This window comes from Aquarana catesbeiana, linkage group LG11 (assembly GCF_042186555.1).
Source record: "Aquarana catesbeiana isolate 2022-GZ linkage group LG11, ASM4218655v1, whole genome shotgun sequence".
Taxonomy (NCBI): domain Eukaryota; kingdom Metazoa; phylum Chordata; class Amphibia; order Anura; family Ranidae; genus Aquarana; species Aquarana catesbeiana.
The window spans coordinates 124,428,751-124,451,889 of record NC_133334.1 but is presented as its reverse complement, the minus strand read 5'-3'; positions in this window follow the sequence as shown (position 1 = coordinate 124,451,889).

Here is a 23,139-nt window from a genome sequence, read left to right as displayed (position 1 = left end):
GCAGGAACGAGCCCTGCTGCAAAGTATTGCATCAAAAATTGTAATTACACGCCCCTGTTAGACAGGGGCAGAAAAATTGGGCCCTAGGCACTGGTGCTGGTGCCACAACACTGCAACCCCTCACAGACACTCTAGTTGGAATGCAGGAACGAGCCCTGCTGCAAAGTATTACATCAAAAATTGTAATTACACGCCCCTGTTAAACAGGGGCTGAAAAATTGTGCCTTAGGCACTGGTGGTGGCGCCCAGAACCAAAAATGTTCTTACAAGCTATCAGCGTGATGATTGAGGAGGAAGAGGATAATTACTCAGGGATAGTCACTCAGCATCAGCATAGGCAGTCTTTGAAGGGATCTGAGATTTCAAAAAAAATTATTCGGTTACATCAGCATCAGGTGCTTGGTAGCTGGTGGTGATCCAAGACTCATTCATTTTTATGAAGGTCAGCCGATCGACCGAGTCGGTGGACAGACGCACCCTGTGATCGGTTACCACGCCTCCAGCAGCACTGAATGTGCGTTCCGAAAGAACGCTGGATGCAGGACAGGCCAGTAGCTCAATTGCATACTGTGCAAGCTCTGGCCAGTGATCCATCCTCAAGACCCAGTAACCCAGAGGATTTTCGGTGGGAAAGGTGTCCAAGTCTGATCTTGCCCCTAGGTATTCCTGCACCATGTAAAACAGACGCTGGCGATGGTTGCTGGAACCGATCATACCTTGGGGCTGCGGACCAAAAAATTGTCTGAACGCATCGGTCAGACGGCCACCTTCTCCACCGCTCCTTCTTTGACTGACCGAAGCCTCAGCAACACGTTGTCCAGAAACAGGAGTTTGTAACCTCCCAGTCTCTGGGAACGCGTTGCACAGACCTTTCTGCAAGGCCTCCCGAAGATGTTTCATCCTCTGCTCCCTCTGCGATGGCAAGATAAGGTCCGCAACCTTACCCTTGTAACGTGGATCAAGGAGGGTTGCCAGCCAGTATTGGTCCTTCTCCTTGATACCACGAATACGAGGATCCTTACGCAGGCTTTGCAGGATCAGGGAGGCCATGCAGCGTAGGTTTGCTGAGGCATTCGGTCCGGAGTCCTCTGGGTCACTAAGAACGACATGGTCCGCAGCCACCTCCTCCCAGCCACGTACAAGTCCATGTGTTTCTTGGGACTGATCCCTTAAAGACTGCTGCTGATGCTGAGTGCCAGGCTCCACCTCCATACTGACACAATCTTCCTCCTCCTCCTCTTCCTCCTCGTCCTCTTCCTGTGTGATCGGCGGGCACGCAGGAACACTGTCTGGATAAAGGGGGCCTTGAGAGCTAAGGAAGTCCTCCTCTTCCTGCCTCTGTTCTGCCTCAAGTGCCCTGTCCATTATTCCACGCAGCGTGTGCTCCAACAGGTGGACAAGGGGGACAGTGTCACTGATGCATGCACTGTCACTGCTCACCATCCTCGTGGCCTCCTCGAATGGTGACAGGACAGTGCATGCATCCCTGATCATGGCCCACTGGCGTGGGGAAAAAAAACCAAGCTCCCCTGACCCTGTCCTGGTGCCATAGTCGCACAGGTACTCATTGATGGCCCTCTGCTGCGTGTGCAGCCGCTGCAGCATGGCCAACGTTGAGTTCCACCTGGTGGGCATGTCACAGATTAGGCGGTTCTTGGGCAGGTTAAACTCCTTTTGGAGGTCCGTCAGCCGAGCACTGGCATTATATGACCGGCGGAAATGCACACAGACTTTCCTGGCCTGCCTCAGGACATCCTGTAAGCCCGGGTACCTGCCCAAGAACCGCTGCACCACCAAGTTAAGGACGTGAGCCAAACAGGGCACATGGGTCATTTGTCCCTGTCGGAGGGCAGAGAGGAGGTTGGTGCCATTGTCGCAAACCACCATTCCTGCCTTAAGTTGGCGTGGCGTCAACCACCTCTGAACCTGCCCCTGCAGAGCTGACAGAACCTCTGCCCCAGTGTGGCTCCTGTCCCCCAAGCACACCAGCTCAAGCACCGCATGGCATCTTTTGGCCTGCGTACTTGCGTAGCCCCTTGAACGCCTACGGAGCACCGCTGGTTCCGAGGAAGAGGCCATGGAGGAAGAAGAAGAGGAGGGGGTGGAGGAGAGAGGTGTGTCACAATCAGCATTTTGGAGGCGTGGTGGCAGAACAACCTCCAACACTACTGCACCTTGTCCTGCATCCTTCCCAGCTGCCAGCAGAGTCACCCAATGCGCCGTGAAACTTAGGTAACGTCCCTGTCCATGCCTGCTGGACCATGAGTCAGCGGTAATATGCACCTTACCGCTGACCGCCCTGTCCAGCGAGGCATGGACATTGCCTTCCACATGCCGGTAGAGAGCCGGAATCGCCTTCCGTGAGAAAAAGTGGCGTTTGGGTACCTGCCACTGAGGAACCGCACATTCCACAAACTCACGGAAGGGGGCAGAGTCTACCAACTGAAAAGGCAGCAGTTGAAGTGCTAGCAATTTTGCCAAGCTAGCATTCAACCGCTGGGCATGTGGATGGCTGGGAGCAAACTTCTTTCGGCGGTGCAGCAGCTGGGGCAGGGAAATTTGCCTGGTACAATCTGACGTCGGTGTACCAAAAGCAGATTGCCCACAAGTACTTGGCTGTGACACACCTAATTCTACACCTTCATTCCTCTCACTGCAGGTCTCAGAGAGGACTGAAGGTCTAGTGGGGTTGGAAATCTCAGCTGATGAGGAGCAAGGAGAGATCCTCTTTGTTCTTTGGTGTGGGTCTTTTAGATACGCTTGCCAACGAACTGCATGGCAGGTCAACATATGTCTGGTCAAGCATGTGGTACCCAAGCGGGAGATATTTTGGCCACGCGAGATACGCTTGAGACATATGTTGCAAATAGCAGCGGTGCGATCTGATGCACTCGTCTCAAAAAAGGCCCACACCAAAGAACTTTTTGAATAACGCGCAGAGACTGCAGCGCCCTGCACATGTGGAGCTTTGGGGTGTGATGCAGTCAATGTGTTGCCCTTAGGCTGGCCCCTGGAGGGCATCCTGCCTCGTTGGTGATGTGCTGCCGCCTCCTCCTCCTCCTCCTCCTCCTCCTCCTCCTCCTCCTCCTCTCTCCTATCAGGCACCCACGTTGAGTCAGTGACCTCATCATCCCCTCCCTCCTCATCACTGGAGCAAACCTGGCAGTATGCTGCAGCAGGGGGAGCATGACTGCCAGATTGCTGTCCTTCTTGGGCACCCCCTCTGTCCGCGCTCATGTTACTGCCTTCATCGAGCTCAGTATCGTCATCAGAGCCTTCCAAACGCTGGGCATCCTCCTGGAGCATGTACCCAACACTGTGGTCAAACAGTTCGAGGGAATCCTCATGAGGACATGGTGGAGCTAGGGAAGGAGTCACTGATGACATTGAGCTGAGGGAAGAGGCCGCTGCTTTGCCAGACAAAGCACCCTGGGCATGGGTGAGAGAGGATGAGGAGGATGAGGACGGCTTGGTCATCCACTCGACCAAGTCTTCCGCATGTTGCGGCTCAACATGGCCAGCTGCCGAAAAAAAGGCCAAGCGTGTCCCATGGCCACGTGCTGATGAGGATGCACCGTCTCCACGACCAGCACTAGACACAGAGCCTGCTTGCCCTCTCTTATTGGCTTGTGACTGTCTGCCTCTCCTTCTTGGCCTTCCAGACATACTAATGGCCTGTAGCTGCACTAAGCTGGGATAGAACACCTGTAATTTTCTTCAAGTAGCTTTATATACTGTAACCAGACAAGCCTGCCTGTCAGTAGGAAGATAACAGGAACGGATCTAGCTGAACACTGTGAGCAGGACGCACTGTACTAAATGTAAATAGTCTAGCTGCCTGACCGTGGTACTAATAGGATCAAATAGAACACCTGTAATTTTCTTCAGGTAGCTTTATATACTGTAACCAGACAAGCCTGCCTGTCAGTAGGAAGATAACAGGAACGGATCTAGCTGTACACTGTGAGCAGGACGCACTGTACTAAATGTAAATAGTCTAGCTGCCTGACCGTGGTACTAATAGGATCAAATAGAACACCTGTAATTTTCTTCAGGTAGCTTTATATACTGTAACCAGACAAGCCTGCCTGTCAGTAGGAAGATAACAGGAACGGATCTAGCTGTACACTGTGAGCAGGACGCACTGTACTAAATGTAAATAGTCTAGCTGCCTGACCGTGGTACTAATAGGATCAAATAGAACACCTGTAATTTTCTTCAGGTAGCTTTATATACTGTAACCAGACAAGCCTGCCTGTCAGTAGGAAGATAACAGGAACGGATCTAGCTGAACACTGTGAGCAGGACGCACTGTACTAAATGTAAATAGTCTAGCTGCCTGACCGTGGTACTAATAGGATCAAATAGAACACCTGTAATTTTCTTCAGGTAGCTTTATATACTGTAACCAGACAAGCCTGCCTGTCAGTAGGAAGATAACAGGAACGGATCTAGCTGTACACTGTGAGCAGGACGCACTGTACTAAATGTAAATAGTCTAGCTGCCTGACCGTGGTACTAATAGGATCAAATAGAACACCTGTAATTTTCTTCAGGTAGCTTTATATACTGTAACCAGACAAGCCTGCCTGTCAGTAGGAAGATAACAGGAACGGATCTAGCTGTACACTGTGAGCAGGACGCACTGTACTAAATGTAAATAGTCTAGCTGCCTGACCGTGGTACTAATAGGATCAAATAGAACACCTGTAATTTTCTTCAGGTAGCTTTATATACTGTAACCAGACAAGCCTGCCTGTCAGTAGGAAGATAACAGGAACGGATCTAGCTGAACACTGTGAGCAGGACGCACTGTACTAAATGTAAATAGTCTAGCTGCCTGACCGTGGTACTAATAGGATCAAATAGAACACCTGTAATTTTCTTCAGGTAGCTTTATATACTGTAACCAGACAAGCCTGCCGGTCAGTAGGAATTTAACAGGAACGGATCTAGCTGAACACTGTGAGCAGGACGCACTGCACTAAATGTAAATAGCAGGAACGGATCTAGCTGAACACTGTGAGCAGGACGCACTGCACTAAATGTAAATAGTCTAGAAGATAACAGGAACGGATCTAGCTGAACACTGTGAGCAGGACGCACTGCATTAAATGTAAATAGTCTAGATAGAAGATAACAGGAACGGATCTAGCTAAACTGAATACAGTGTATATATATATATGCAACACCTGGGATGCATATATATACACAATACACTGTAAGTGCAGCTAACTGACTGACTGTTCTGCCTAATCTATCTAACTCAAATCAAATGACACTGTCTCTCTCTCTCTCTATCTCTCAGCACACCGGAACACACACTACACAGGGCCGCCGTGCAGGCGGCCTTATATAGTGTGGGGTGTGTACTAAATGCCCTGAGCCGTAATTGGCCAAAGCCACCCTGGCTTTGGCCAATTACAGCTCTCTCTACTGACAGCGCTGTGATTGGCCAAGCATGCGGGTCATAGTGCATGCTTGGCCAATCATCAGCCAGCAATGCACTGCGATGCCGCAGTGAATTATGGGCCGTGACGCGCCACACGAATTTAGCGCGAACGGCCCATAACGTTCGCAATTCGGCGAACGATCGAACAGCCGATGTTCGAGTCGAACATGGGTTCGACTCGAACACGAAGCTCATCCCTAGTGGCTAATATAATGCTCCCTAATTGGTCACTAACCCTTGCAAATATATATAGGGTGCAGCCTGATTGGAGGAATCAGATAAGGCTGCTGTTTACAACTAGGGATGAGCCGAACACCCCCTGGTTCGGTTTGCAGCAGAACATGCGAACAGGCAAAAAACTACTTTGAACATGCAAACACTGTTAAAGTCTATGGGACACGAACTTGAAAAATCAAAAGTATTAATTTTAAGGCTTATATGCAAGTTATTACCATAAAAAAGTGTTTGGGGACCCAGGTCCTACCCCAGGGAACATGTATCAATGCAAAAAAAAGTTTTAAAAACTGACGTTTTTTTCTGGAACAGTGATTTTAATAATGCTTAAAGTGAAACAATAAATAATAACAATAAATAAATTATTTCTTTAAATATCGTGCCTGGGGGGTGTCCTTAGTACGCCTGTTTAGAACAATACCACAGCAAAATGACATTTCTAAAGGAAAAAATGTCTTTTAAAACTACTCGGGGCTCTTATGTATTGTCGGGTCCCGGCAATATAGATGAAAATCATTGAAAAAAAATGGCATAGGTTCTCCGCCCTCAGTCCATTACCAGGCTCTTTGGGTCTAGTATGGATATTAAGGGGAACCCTGCACCCAAATTTAAAAGAAAAATGGCTTGGGAGTCCCGCAGGCCACCAGGCACTATAGACTCTGGACAGCAGTATATATACTATAAGGCCTGCCCTATATACTCTGCAGAAAATTGGGCCTTAGGTGTTGGTGGTACCAAAACACTGTAAGCCCTCACAGTTACTCTTGGTGGGCACAGGAATGGGCCCTGATGTGAAATAATATATCAAAAATTGTAATTACATGCCCCTGTTGAACAGGGGCAGAAAAATTGGGCCTTTGGTGGTGGTGGTACCAGAACACTGTAAGCCCTCACAGTTACTCTTAGTGGGCACAGGAACAGGACCTGCTGTGAAATATTATATACAAAATTGAAAATGACGTGCCCCTGTTAAACAGGGGCACAAAAATTGGGTCTTGAGGGGTGGTGGTGGTGCCACAACATTGTAACCCCTCATGGATACTCTTGTTGGGTGCAGGAATGGGCCCTGCACTGAAATATTGTATAAAAAATGTAATTACATGCCCCTGTAAAACAGGGGCAGAAAAATTGGGCCTTGGGTGGTGGTGGTTGTGCCACAACACTGTAACCCCTCACAGATACTCTTGTTGCGTCGCAGTAACGGGCCCTGCAGTGAAATATTAGATCAAAAATTGTAATTACATGTCCTAAACCAAAAATATTGTTGGAAGCTAGCATCATCAAAATTGAGGAGGAATAGAATAGTCAACATAGGCAGTCTTCAAGGGATCCCACATCCATAGCAAATTCAATCTGTTACATCAGCATCTAGTGCTTGCCAGCTGTTGATCCAAGACTGATTCATTTTTATGCACTCTTTGATCCATTACAAACCCTCCAGCAGCACTGAATGTGCTTTCAGAAAGCACGCTGGATGCAGGACAGGCCAGTAGCTTAATTGCATATTGAGCAAGTTCTGGCCAGTGGTCCATCCTCAAGACCCTGTAACCCAGTGGATGCTCTGTTGGAAAGGTCTCCAAGTCTGCTCTTGCCTTTAGATATTCCTACACCATGTAATGCAGACTCTGGCGATGGTTGCTTGAACCGATCAGACCTTGGTGCTAAGGACTGAAAAATTGTTTAAAGGCATCGGTCAGCCTGCCACCTTCTCCACTGTTCTTCCTCTGACTGAATGAAGCCTCAGCAACAAGTTGTCCAGCACCATTAAAATGTAACCTCCCAGGGTCTGGAAATGCGTTGCACAAACCTTTCTTCAAGGCCTCCTGAAGATTTTTCATCCTCTGCTCCCTCTGTGAAGGCAGGATGAGTTCTGCAACCTTACCCTTGAAATGTGGATCAAGAAGGGTTGCCAGCCAGTAATGATCCCTCTCCTTGATACCACGAATCCTAGGTTCCTTTCGCAGGCTTTTCAGAATCAGGGAGGCCACGCAGTGTAAGTTTGCAGAGGCATTCGATTCTGAGTCCTCTGGGTCACTAAGGATCACATGATCCGTAACTACCTCCTCCCAGCCATGTACAACTCCTTGGGTTTCTGGGGACTGAAAACAATTTCTTGAAGACTGCTGCTGAGTGTTAGTCTCTACATCCATGCTGACACAATCCTCCTCCTCCTCTTCTTCCTGTGTGTTAGGCGGACCTGCAGGAATGCTATCTGGATAAAGGGGGTCCTGAGAGGTAAGGAAGTCTTCCTCTACTTCCCACTGTTCTGCCTCATGCCCTGTCCATGATTCCATGAAGTGTGTGTTTCAACAGGAAGACTAGAGGGACAGTGTCACTGAAGCATGCATTGTCGCTGATCACCATCCTTGTGGCCTCCTCAAATGGTGACAGGACAGTGCATGCATCCTTGATCAATAGCTGCTGGCATGGCAAAAAGAAGCCAAGCCACCCTGATCCTGTCCTGGTGCCATACTCACACAGGTACTCATTGATGGCCCTCTGCTGTGTGCACAGCTGCTGCAGCAATGCCAACGTTGAGTTCCACCTGGTGGGCATGTCACAAATGAGGCGGTTGGTGGGCAGGTTGCATTCCCTTTGTCAGCCAGCTGAGCACTGGCATTGTATGACCGGCGGAAATGACCACAGACTTTTCTGGCCTGCCTCAGGAGATCCTATAAGCCTGGGTATCTGCTCAAGAACCACTGCACCACCAAATTTTGGATGTGTGCCAAACATGGAACATGGGTCAAGTGTCCCTGTCGGAGGTTGGTGCCATTGTCGCATACAACCATTCCTGGCTGAAGCTGGCATGGCATCAACCACCTTTGAGCCTGCCCCTGCAGAGCTGATAGAATCTCTGCCCCAGTGTGGCTCCTGTCCCCTAGGCAGACCAACTCAAGCACCGCAACTCTTTTAGCCTGCCTGCTTGCATAACCCCTTGAACGCTTACGGAGCACCACTGATTCAGAGGACAAATCTGCAGAAGAGGACATAGAGGAAGAAGAAGAGGAGGAGTTGGAGGAGAGAGCTGTGGCAGAATCACCAATAGCATTTTGGAGTCGTGGTGGCGGAACAAGCTCCAACAACACTGAACCCTGTCCTGCATCCTTACCAGCTGCCAGCAGAGTTACCCAGTGCGCCTTGAAGGAAAGGTAAAAAAAAACAAACAAGATATTTGGGGGGCACACCCAAAAAGATGCATTAAAGATGGTGCAGCCATAAGACCATACAGTAGAAGAAAATATTACAGCGCACACATGCAAAAAAGACATTTACCTCCAGCAAGGCAAGTTTAAAAACACCTAAACATTTTCAAAAAACATTATCAAAAAAATATGGATATTTGGTCACACCATATTGATATATGGTGCTAAGCCCACTTACTGCGACAAAGTACCCCATGATTAGTGGGTCCTACACTATCCATAGACTGGGAGATCCTGCATCTCTGAACCATGAGAGCAATACATCTTCTAAATGGGAGAATCATGAGGTCTCCACCCATGACACAGGTGGCCACTAATGAGAGGTACTTGATGAGGGAGTGGGGTGCTCCTCACCCAAAGGGATTTGGTCAGAATCCATACAATATACAAACAAGATATTTGGGGGGCACACCCTAAAAGATGCATTAAAGATGGTGCAGCCATAAGACAGTAGAAGAAAATATTACAGCGCACATAATGCAAAAAAGACATTTACCTCCAGCAAAGCTAGTTTAAAAACACCTAAACATTTTCAAAAAACATTATCAAAAAATCTTCTTTAATGCATCTTTTAGGGTGTTCCCCCCCCAAAATATTTTGTTTGTATATTGCTTGCTGGAGGTAAATGTATTTTTTGCATGTGTGCGCTGTAATATTTTCTTCTACTGTATGGTCTTATGGCTGCACCATCTTTAAAGCATCTTTTAGGGTGTGCCCCCCAAATATCTTGTTTGTGTATTGTATGGATTCTGACCAAATCCCTTTGGGTGAGGAGCACCCCACTCCCTCATCAAGTACCTCTCAATAGTGGCCACCTGTGTCATGGGTGGAGACCTCATGATTGTCCCATTTAGAAGAGTGTATTGCTCTCATGGTTCAGAGATGCAGGATCTCCCAGTCTATGGATAGTATAGGACCCACTAATCATGGGGTACTTTGTCGCAGTAAGTGGGCTTAGCACCATATAGCAATATGGTGTGACCAAATCCCCATATTTTTTTGATAATGTTTTTTGAAAATGTTTAGGTGTTTTTAAACTAGCCTTGCTGGAGGTAAATGTCTTTTTTGCATGTGTGCGCTGTAATATTTTCTTCTTGAAGGAAAGGTAACGTCCCTGCCTGCTGGACCATAAGTCAGCGGTAATATGCACCTTATTCCTGACCGCCCTGTCCAATGAGGCCAAAACATTGCCTTCCACATGCCAGTAGAGACCTGGAATGGCCTTCGTAAAAAGAAATGGAATTTTAGAACCTTCCACTGAGGTACAGCACATTCCACAAATTCACTAAAGGGGGCAGAGTCTACCAGCTGAAAAAATAGCAGTTGCAGTGCTAGCAATTTGCCCAATCTAGCATTTAGACGCTGAGCATTGGATGGCTGGGACCAAATTTCTTTTTTTTAAACAGTAAAGAAAGGTTGCACAATACGCAAGTCACAGATACAACTGCATATAGTTATTAGGTACATCTTAAGGTGTTGTGAGTAAACCAAAGGACCACATTTCTTTTTACGGTTCAGCAACTGGGGTAGGGAAATTTGCCTGCTAAAATCAGATGGTGGTGTACTGCTAGCAGATTGGCTGCAAGTACTTGGGACACCTATTGCTATACCTTCATTCCTCTCAGTGCAGGTTTTTAAAAGGACTGGAGGTATAGTAGGGTTGGAGATCCCAGACGAGGAGCAAGCAGAAGTCCACCTTTTTCTTTGATGTGGGTCTTTCAAGTGCTCTTGCCAACGGACTGCATGGCAGGTCATCATATGTGTTGTCAAGCATGTGGTGCCCAAGTGGCTTCTGTTTTGGCCATGCTTGATCCGCTTCAGACATAGGTTGCAAACAGCAACGGTGCAATCTACTGCACACGTGTCAAAAAAGGCCCACACCAAGGAACTTTTAAAGGCCAGGGGGGAGTCAGCAGCACCTTGCACCTGCGGAGCTCTGCAGTGTGATGCAATAAGGTGGCTGCCCTTAAGCTTCCCCCTAGAGGACATCCTGCCTCTTTGGAGTTGTGCCTCCTCCTCCTCTCTTTCCTCAGGTACCCAAGTACAGTCAGTGACTTCATCATCCCCTCCTTCCTCATCACTTGAGCAAACTTGGCAGTATGCTGCAGCTGGGGGAACATGACTGCCAGTTTCTTGTCCTTCTTGGGCACCCCCTCTCTCTTGGCTCACGTTACTCCCTTCCTCAACCTGGGAACCAACATCGGAGCCTTCAATTTGCTGCGCATCCTCCAGCAACATGTACCCGACACTGTGGTTGAATAATTCTGGGGACTCCTCCGTGCATGATGGTGGGGCTACGGAAGGAGTGACTGTGGACAAGGAGCCAGTGGAATAGGCCACTTTGGCAGCTGCGTTGGAAGGCCAACTACTCTGAGCCTGGGTGGCAGAGGATGAGGAGGATGAGGACAGCTTTGTTATATACTCCACCAACTCTTCTGCATGTTCTGGCTCAATAACATGGCCAGCAGCAGAAAAAAAGGACAAGCATGCCCCACGGCCACCTGCAGAGGATGCACCATGTCCACGACCAGCACTGTAAACTGTAGACACAGAGGTTGCTAGCCCTCTTTTAGTGGCCTGTGAGCATCTGCCTCTCCATGGTGACATTCCGGACATGATGTATATTTTGTTTTGCAACACCACACTACACTGTATTAGATACTGTGTACACCACAAGAAGTATAGTAGAAATGTACACACTGTATTAGATGCTGTGTACACCGCCTGTACTGTATTAGAAACTGTACTACGGCTGCACTGCATTGTGTACTGTGTACACCACCAGAAATGTAGTAGAAACTGTACACAATGTATTAGATACTGTGTACACCACCTACACTGTATTAGAAACTGTACAACGGCTGCACTGTATTTTATACTGTGTACACCCCAGAAGTGTAATAGAAACTGTACACACTGTATTAGATACTGTGTACACCGCCTGCACTGTATTAGCAACTGTACTATGGCTGCACTGAATTGTGTACTGTGTACACCACCAGAAGTGTAGTAGAAACTGTACACACTGTATTTGATACTGTGTACACCGCCTGTACTGTATTAGAAAACTGTACAACAGCTGCACTGTATTTTATACTTTGTACATCACCAGAAGTGTAGTAGAAACTGTAGGCACTGCATGAGATACTGTGTATACCGCCTGCACTGTATTAGCAACTGTACTACATCTGCACTGTATTGTGTACTGTGTACACCACCAGAAGTGTAGTAGAAACTGTACACATTGTATTAGATACTGTGTACACCGCCTGCACCGTATTAGCAACTGTACTACGACTGCACTGTATTGTTTACTGTGTACACCACCAGAAGAGCAGTAGAATCTGTACACACTGTATTAGATACTGTGTACACCGCCTGAAGTATATTAGAAACTAGGGATGAGCCGAACACCCCCGGTCGTTGGGTTCACACCAGAACCTGCGAACGGACCAAAAGTTTGCATGAACTTTAGAACCCCATTAAAGTCTATGGGACTTGAACATTCGAAATCAAAAGTGCTAATTTTAAAGGCTAATATGCAAATTATTGTCCTAAAAAGGGTTTGGGGACCCGGGTCCTGCCACAGGGGACATGTATCAATGCAAAAAAAGTTTCAAAAATGGAAGTTTTTTCGAGAGCAGTGATTTTAATGATGCTTAAAGTGACAAAAAAGTGAAATATTCCTTTAAATATCGTACCTGGGGGGTGTCTATAGTATGCCTGTAAAGTGGCGCATGCTTCCCGTTCTTAGAACAGTTCCTGCACAAAATGACATTTTTAAAGGAATAAAAGTAATTTAAAACTGCTTGCAGCTTTAAAGAGGAAGTAAACTCTGATGGGTTTACTTCCTCTTTGTTTCCCTGCAAAGGTAAAGCATAATGGGCTACTATGCATTGCATAGTAGCCCATTATGTGTCACTTACCTGACACAGGAGCCTGTGATGTCACTGCTGTCTCCTTCTTTCCGGGTATCATGGCTCCGGCGCTGTGATTGGCTGGAGCCACGATGACGTCACTCCCGCGCATGCGCATGGGAGCCGCCACTAATGGCATATCGCTGTTAGCAGCGGTGCATGTGCATGTCTTTTTGCAAGTTTAGTTTTGCAAGTTTTGCAAGTCCGTGTAAGTTTAGGAGATATTTCTTGGACCTACAAGTAAGCCTTAATCTAGGCTTACCTGTAGGCCAAAGTGGTCTGTAAGGGTTTGCAACCACTTTAATGTGATGTCGGGTCCCGGCAATATGGATGAAAATCAATGAGACAAACGGCATGGGTACCCCCCCCAGTCCATTACCAGGCCCTTTGGGTCTTGTATGGATATTAAGGGGAACCCAGCACCCAAATTAAAAAAAGGAAAGGCGTGGGGCCCCCAGGCTCTATATATTCTGAACAGCAGTATACAGGCGGTGCAAACAAGACAGGGACTGTAGGTTTGTTGTTATGTAGAATCTGTTTGTAATTTTGAACTGGTACATTTTTAAAGTGTAGCTCCAGCTAAAAAATCTATTTTTAAGCTTTTTGGAAAACATAGGGAAGGGTTATCACCCCTGTAACATTTGTTTTGCTGTCTGTGCACCTCTTCAGAAAAATTTCACCTCACTTTCTGTCCCAATGAAAAAAGTTTTTTGAAAATTTGGGGTTTTTAGTGAAACAAGGATTGGTGATAAAGCATCAGTGAATAGGAGACACATTTTTCCCATATTAACTCTTACAGGAGAGAATTTCCCTTTCTAGGGGTAGATTTCCTCTCACTTCCTGTTGTCTCCTTCCGTTTGCAAGTAGGAGTCATTTGTAAGTTGGATGTTTGAAAGTAGGGGCCTGCCCTATATACTCTGCAGAAATTGGGGCCTTAGGTGTTGGTGTTGCCACAACACCGTAAGCCCTCACAGTTACTCTTGGTGGGCGCAGGAATGGGCCGTGCTGTGAAATATTAGATCAAGAATTTTAATTACATGCCATTGTTGAACAGTGGTAGAAATATTGGGCCTTTGGTGGTGGTGGTCCTGGTGCCACAACACTGTAAGTCCTCACATTTACTCTTGGTGGGCGCTGGAACAGGCCCTGCTGTGAAATATTATATCAAGAATTGTAATTACATGCACCTGTTGAACAGGGGCAGAAAAATTGGGCTTTTGGTGGTGGTGGTGTTTCCACAACACTGTAAGCCCTCACAGTTATTTTTGGTGGGCACAGGAATGGGCCCTGCTGTGAAATATTAGATCAAGAATTGTAATTACATGTCCCTGTTTAACAGGGGCTAAAAATTTGGGCCTTGGGCACTGGTGCTGGTGCCACAACACTGCAACCCCTCACAGATACTCTAGATGAAGCGCAGGAATGAGCCCTGCTGCAAAGTATTGCATCAAAAATTGTAATTACACGTCCCTGTTAAACAGGGGCAGAAAAATTGGGCCTTAGCCACTGTTGCCACAGCACTGCAACCCTTCACAGATGGTATAGTTGGAGCGCAGGAATGAGCCCTGCTGCAAAATATTGCATCAAACATTGGAATTACACGCCCCTGTTAAACAGGGGCTGAAAAATTGGGCCTTGGGCACTGGTGCTGGTGCCACAACACTGCAACCCCTCACAGATACTATAGTTGGAGCACAGGAATGAGCCCTGCTGCAAAGTGTTGCATCAAAAATTGTAATTACACGCCCCTGTTAAATAGGGGCTGAAAAATTGGACCTTGGCCACTGGTGACGGTGCCCAGAACCAAAAATGTTCTTACAAGCTATCAGCATGAAAATTGAGGAGGAAGAGGATTGTGACTCAGCATAACAGGATAGTCACTCAGCAACAGCATAGGCAGTCTTGAAGGGATCTCACATTAAAAAAAAAATCAATCAGTTACATCAGCATCAGGTGCTTGGTAGCTGGTGATCCAAGACTGATTCATTTTTATGAAGGTCAGCCAATCGACCGATTCGGTGGACAGGTGCACCCTGTGATCAGTCACAAAGCCTCCAGTAGCACTGAATGTGCGTTCCGAAAGAATGCTGGATGCAGGACAGGCCAGTAGCTGAATTGCATACTGTGCAAGCTCTGGCCAGTGATCCATCCTCAAGACCCAGTAACCCAGAGGATTTTCGGTGGGAAAGGTGTCCAAGTCTGATCTTGCCCCTAGGTAATCCTGCACCATGTGAATCAAACACTGGAGATGGTTGCTGGAACCGATCAGACCTTGGGGCTGCGGACTAAAAAATTGTCTGAACACATCGGTCAGACAGCCACCTTCTCAACCACTCCTTCTGTGACTGACCGAAGCCTCAGCAACATATTCTCCGGGAGGACCAGGAAATTATAACCTTCCAGGCTGACACAATCCTGCTCCTCCTCCTCCTCGTCCTTTTCCTGTGTGATCAGCGGGCATGCAGGAACACTGTCTGGATAAAGGGGGCCTTGAGAGGTAAGGAAATCCTCCTCTTCCTCCCTCTGTTGTGCCTCAAGTGCCCTGTCCATTATTCCACGCAGCGTGTGCTCCAACAGATGGACAAGAGGGACAGTGTCACTGATGCATGCACTGTCACTGCTCACCATCCTCGTGGCCTCCTCAAATGGTGACAGGACAGTGCATGCATCCCTGATCATAGCCCACTAGCGTGGGGAAAAAAACCAAGGTCACCTGACCCTGTCCTGGTACCATAGTCGCATAGGTACTCATTGATGGCCCTCTGCTGCATGTGCAGCCACTGCAGCATGGCCAACGTTAAGTTCCACCTGATCCTATTAGTACCACAGGTGGGCAGCTACAGTATTTACAGTTAGTGTACTGTGTCCTCTGCACAGTGTGCACCTAAAGCTACCTGAATAAAATTGGTGGTGTTCTTCTGATCGTATTAGTACCACAGACAGGCAGCTGCACGATTTACAGTAGTAGTGCATCCTCTGCACAGTGTGCACCTGAAGCTACCTGAAGACAATTGCTGTTGTTCTGATCCTATTAATACCACAGGCAGGCAGCTGCAGTATTTACAGTTAGTGTACTGTGTCCTCTGCACAGTGTGCACCTAAATACTGTAAAAACACCTGCCTGCCTGTCAGTAGGAAGAGAATAACAGGAACGGTTCTAGCTAAACTGAATAAAGTATATATATATATATATATATATATATATATATATATATAACACCTGGCCTTATATAGTGTGGGGCATGTACTAACCCCCTGAGCCATAATTGGCCAAAGCCACCATGGCTTTGGCCAATTACGGCTCTCTGTACAGACAGCGCTGTGATTGGCCAAGCATGCGGGTCATAGTGCATGCTTGGCCAATCATCAGCCAGCAATGCACTGCGATGCCGCAGTGAATTATGGGCTGTGACGCGCCACTAGAATTTGACGCGAATGGCCCCTAACGTTCGCAATTCGAAGTACAGTCGAACAGGCAATGTTCAAGTCGAACATGGGTTCGTCTCGAACTCGAAGCTCATCCCTATTAGAAACAGTACATGATGGAATGCACTGTAGATATAGGCTAATACGACATATATATATATATATATATATACATATATATATATATATATATATATATATATTAATACACTGCCTGCACTGACTGAATATAAAGTAAACACTGAATATATAGTTTATGCTAAATGCAGAATATATATATATATATATATATATATATATATATATATATATATATATATATATATATATATATATATATATATATATATATATATATAGTGGGGACGGAAAGTATTCAGACCCCCTTAAATTTGTCACTCTTTGTTATATTGCAGCCATTTGCTAAAATCATTTCAATTCATTTTTTTCCTCATTAATGTACACACAATACCCCATATTGACAGAAAAACACAGAATTGTTGACATTTTTGCAGATTTATTAAAAAAGAAAAACTGAAATATCACATGGTCCTAAGTATTCACACCCTTTGCTCAGTATTTAGTAGAAGCACCCCTTTGATCTAATACAGCCATGAGTCTTTTTGGGAAAGATGCAACAAGTTTTTCACACCTGGATTTGGGGATCCTCTGCCATTCCTCCTTGCAGATCCTCTCCAGTTCTGTCAGGTTGGATGGTAAACGTTGGTGGACAGCCATTTTTAGGTCTCTCCAGAGATGTTTAATTGGGTTTAAGTCAGGGCTCCAGCTGGGCAATTCAAGAACAGTCATGGAGTTGTTGTGAAGCCACTCCCTTCGTTATTTTAGCTGTGTGCTTAGGGTCATTGTCTTGTTGGAAGGTAAACCTTCGGCCCAGTCTGATGTCCTGAGCACTCTGGAGAAGGTTTTCATTCAGAATATCCCTGTACTTGGCCGCATTCATCTTTCCCTCAATTGCAACCAGTCGTCCTGTCCCTGCAGCTGAAAAACACCCCCACAGCATGATGCTGCCACCACCATGCTTCACTGTTGGGACTGTATTGAACAGGTGATGAGCAGTGCCTGGTTTTCTCCATACATACCGCTTAGAATTAAGGCCAAAAAGTTCTATCTTGGTCTCATCAGACCAAAGAATCTTATTTCTCACCATCTTGGAGTCCTTCAGGTGTTTTTTTAGCAAACTCCATGCGGGCTCTCATGTGTCTTGCAGTGAGGAGAGGCTTCCGTCAGGCCACTCTGCCATAAAGCCCTGACTGGTGGAGGGCTGCAGTGATGGTTGACTTTCTACAACTTCCTCCCATCTCCTGACTGCATCTCTGGAGCTCAGCCACCCTGATCTTTGGGTTCTTCTTTTCCTCTCTCACCAAGGCTCTAGGAAGGGTTCTGGTCGTCCCAAACGTCTTCCATTTAAGGATTATGGAGGCCACTGTGCTCTTAGGAACCTTAAGTGCAGCAGAATTTTTTTGTAACCTTGGCCAGATTTGTGCCTTGCCACATTTCTGTCTCTGAGCTCTTCAGGCAGTTCCTTTGACCTCATGATTCTCATTTGCTCTGACATGCACTGTGAGCTGTAAGGTCTTATATAGACAGGTGTGTGGCTTTCCTAATCAAGTCCAATCAGTATAATTAAACACAGCTGGACTCAAATGAAGGTGTAGAACCATCTCAAGAATGATCAGAAGAATTGGACAGCACCTGAGTTAAATATGTGAGTGTGACAGAAAAGGGTCTGAATACTTAGGACCATGTGATATTTAAGTTTTTCTTTTTTAATAAATCTGCAAAAATGTCAACAATTCTGTGTTTTTCTGTCAATATGGGGTACTGTGTGTGCATTAATGAGGAAAAAAATGAACTTAAATGATTTTAGCAAATGGCTGCAATATAACAAAGAGTGAAAAATTTAATGGGGTCTGAATACTTTCCGTCCCCACTGTATATCAAATACACTGCCACTAACTGAATAACCTGCCTGCTTAATCTAAATTAAGCTATCTCTCTGTCCACACCAACAACACTACACAGCCGCTGTGTAAGCAGCCTTATATAGTGTGGGGCTTGAACTTAGTCCCCCTGAGCCATGATTGGCCAAAGGCACCCTGCCTTTGGCCAATTATGGCTCTCTTAGCAGAGCGCGCTGCGATTAGCCAAAGCATGCACGTGCATGCTTTGGCCAATCATCATACAGCTATGCATTGTGATCTCGCAGTGCATCATGGGGCATTACGCGGCACTCGAATTTGCCGCGAACGCCCCATAATGTTCACACTTCGGCGAACGGGTGAACACCCGATGTTCGAGTTGAACTTATGTTTTACCAGAACATCAAGCTCATCCCTATTTACAACTTATGTGAGATGTGATAAGGAAAAACAATGACAATGCCTTTGAAGTAGAAAAATATTTACAGTAACACCAATTGGAAATCTAGTAGTGGTATAATAGAGAAACACACTCAATGGTTTAAATTTATTCTGATCTAACCAAAATGTATTCCTAATTACAATATTATTTTCAACTGTTAATGGAGATTTCACATAAACTCATATGTAACATATTTCAAGTAAAAGTTTGTGGAATGTGAACCTGCAAATAGAGAGCAACACGTACTGCACAGTTGTACAGAAGCACACAAAAAGGATGAACTTAGGCTATCACCATGAACAAAGAGTGGAAGAAAATTGGGTTTTTGCTTGAACAGCTCTAAAACAAGCCACATTCTGCAATGTGATTTTAAAAAAAGAAACTACTGTATGTTTCAGATTAATGCATTTGGAATATAAATGTTGAGTTTTGTGTCTGAAATCAGTATCTGAAACTTTTCAGTTAGAGAGGTGATGGAGTTGATTTAGTAATGGAATAGCGATTGTTCACTTTGCAAAGTGAATATTCACATAGATTATTATATTAGATAAAATTGTGTTTACTTATAAACATTTAATCATGTGTAAAGAAATATCCTTTGGTGCAGACAAGACAGAGAAAATGAATCACTGCTCAGGTAGACCTGCTTCCAGGTGTGTATTGGTAAATCCTTCAGAGGAGGGGAGTCCCAGGTGCTGGCTAAATGCAAATTGAAGCAAGATTTGAAACAGGAGAATCTGTTTTGATGATCCAAGTTTTACAATAAAGAAGATTTTTCAACTTTATCCGGTGTGCGGCATCCAGATTCTCCTGTTTCAAATCTTGCTTAAAGAAATATTCTGTACATAATTGGGTAGTGGTATTAAAAGTAAACACATCATCACCTTATTTACTAGGCACACGAAATTTACATACTGAGGTTAATTTACTAAAGGCAATAGGCAAAGGACTGTGCAAAGGATGTGAGACGATTCTCTTTTGTTTATGTACTTACTTGCCTTTTTTTTTTTTTTTTATTCAATAAAATTATTTGACAATGAAGTAAAAAAAAAAAAAATCAAACCATGTCATGGGCGTGTTAACAGTTTTAGGCCCCTCTACTTTAGCTCTACCCCTTCCTTCACAATCTCAGTGATATCAGTAGGGTACTACGTTTTTAGTGTTGGTAATTCTACACTATTAATTCTCAATGTAGGACTTTTTGTGAAAACTACTTAAAATAGTAAAGTTTTCCAGCAAAATATTGGTATGAACACTAAAGCATCCCTCCAGAACCTAACTTGCCTCTGCCCACGCCTTTAACACTTAACACTAAGCTACTGCACGTCATGTGATACAATAAGGGTGCACATACATTAATAAATATTCAGTTTTTTTACTATTTTTCGAAATAAGTGCCATAGCACGGGTAAAATAACCTGTATGCACCTAGGAGAGTCAGACTACTGTTCTCACACACAACACAGTGGCCCAGCTCTCCAGCAGTCCAACACACACCTCTTGGAAAATTACTCTAATCATTAGTGCTCTTGCTCCCTGTTGAGTTGAGCAGTGTTTAAGAGGGACGAGAGATGAGCATAGGTGCCCAGCAGGAATGACAGTTTCCAAGGCATGTCTTTTCACTGATGCTCACACCAAAAAATAATGATTCAGCATTGAAACAATAAAATGAGAAACATTTCTCAAAGCAGCAATCTCTTTGTATATCACTATTGCACTATGATGGATTTTCTACTTTCTGCATTACTTCATTAAAAATACCCTAATTATCTAATTATTTTATATACCGCTTTAAGATCCAAGTAGCCTGTAAGCGCTGCTATCAACTGCAACAGTTCTCTAACAATTTCATTATCTACCTTAGTCCCTAAAAGAATACTTTTTTTTACCTTGAGTGTCATTTACTGTATGAATATCCTTATAGGTTGTAAGCTCAACTGTCTTTTGCATGGCAATAATATACCTAGATAGATTGCATATATCTCTCCATATACACTTTTAGCCTGTAAACTTCTGTAGAGTGTATATTGTAATAACACCTACTGTATATATACTCTAAATTTCAAAAAATCTAACTTCTACACATTGTGATCCTAACTGCATGACACTAAATGGGACCAAATATTTGCAACAAACAGACTCAAGGTGGGGCTGTTTCAAAGATGACTTAAACATGTGCATTAGTCATTGTCTTCTATTGGGTAACAAATATATAGTAGTAGGCCATCTTGTTCAACCAATAGGAAAAAACAAACAAACATAAAAGAACAAAATTAGAACCTATGTTATCATAAAACAAATACATGAGAAAAAACAGGCCTTTACAATATAAAAAGCAGAAGTAACACCCTTGGCATTTCAATATTACAAGGGATACAACAAGAATTGAAATTGAGCAATCAGGGTGGTTAAATCAGAATACAAGAGACACTGCTACGCTTTTTCAAATATATCCATAGCAAAAAGGTTATGAATGAACAGATAGGCCTCATAACAGATGAACAACAGAAGCTGGTCACAAATGACAGGGAAAAGGCAGATGTATTAAATCATGTTTTTCTTTTCAGTTTTTACAGATGGAAAAGGCAGCTCTGATAGTCTTAACAGTGATATAAATGATATTTCCCCAAAGGTACTTCTGTGGTTGACAGAAAACCAGTACAAAAGAGAAATTTAAAGGGAACAAATCGCCAGATCCAGATGGCTTAGACCTGTGAGTGAGGGATTTTTGCTCAGTTAGCCAAACTGTTATTTTTTATATTTAAAGACACGTTAATGTCTGCAATGGAAACAAATGATTGGCATAGAGCGAATGTGGTACTAATTTTCAAAAAAGGATTGCAGTGTATGCCAGGAAACTACAGACCACTCAGACTAACATCAATAGTATGTACGTTTTTTTTTTTTTTTTTAATTATTGAATGTTTTATTGCTTTTACATAAGTCAAAGTACAAACAACGCCTAAAGAAGTTAGAAAATAGATTCACATAGACCAGATAAGTCAAGTACATGGAGTAATAAGGAAAATTAGAGAACAGTCAACAAAGTTATAGAGCACGAAAGAACCAAAACATAGTGTGTAATTAATTCACTATGTACAGTATTTGAGGTAATGGTAAGGAACTCTATACAGAAATTTGTCTGATAAAGGTATTATAAGTGGCAACCAGCATGGATTTATGAAAGACCATTCTTATCAGAGCAACTTTTTATCATTCTATGAGGAAGAAAGTGAGAAACTGGATGGTGGAATGCCAGTGGATGTAGTTTGCTTAGATTTAGCTAAAACATTTGATAATGTACCTCATGAACGTTTAATCTATAAAATAAGATCTGTTATGCCCTGTACACACGGTCGGATTTTCAGACGGAAAATGTGTGATCGGAGCTTGTTGTCGGAAATTCCAACCGTGTGTGGGCTCCATCGGACTTTTTCCATCGGAATTTCCGACACACAAAGTTTGAGAGCAGGCTATAAAATTTTCCGACAACAAAATCCGATTGCGTCAATTCCGACCGTGTGTGGACAATTCCGACGCACAAAGTGCCACGCATGCTCAGAATAAATTCCGAGACAGAACATGCTCAGTCTGGTAAAATTAGCGTTCGGAATGCATATAGCACTTTCGTCACACTGCAATGTTTTAAATAGTTTAATGCAGTGCACTCTCTTCTTCTTTATAATGCTAGAAGAATTAAGTAGTTTTGCTGCTCATATTCACACAGAGTTCTCCCAGACTTCTTTCTTTATTATTTATCGTGATTTCATCAATATAATATTATTATTTGTCACATCTACCAAAATTTTTTTTTTTTTTAATGTTTTTAGATTAAATAATTATTTTTGGATTTTTTTAATGCCTGATCTTCTGTTTAATTTTTTTTTTTAACTCCAGAATATTTGTGGGTGTGTTTTGTGTGTCAAGTTTCCACAACACCATTATTATCTTGTATTATTTAATCACAAGGAGGTTGCTTGGTGTTGTTGTCTCTTGTTAATTTCACATTGTATTTTTGAAATGTACCTGCCTCCTCACAAACAAACTGTCCTTTTTGAAGGAAAACACACATAGGCGAGTATTGAATTGAAACAAAAATTCCTTTATTAAGGGCTCATAACCAAACAAAGAGGGAGGCAACGCTGGATAAACAGCAGAAATTGGCGAAGCCTTTGGCCCCCAGGGCACACATCAATGGTCATATAAGAGCCTGCATCTTTTCTCAGACCAGACTGAACCCAGGTCATCACTCTCTGGTCTTCCTTACATGCTTCCTTCCCCGCTGTGGCTCTGGTGTTGGAGGTGTGGCAGGAGGAGGAGTAGGACCTGGAGGAGGAGGAGGAGGACCATGGGTGAGCTCACAAATGTGGCTTTGGCATGTGAGTTGGCCCCTCAACCCCTTCTTTAGTGCTTCTAAAATGAAAAACTCACATAAGAGGCATTGACCCTCCTCCATTTGCTGCATTTTGCATGCTGTTAGGTCAGCAAAATCCTCTTCAACACTGTGGGGTGTTCTGAGGGC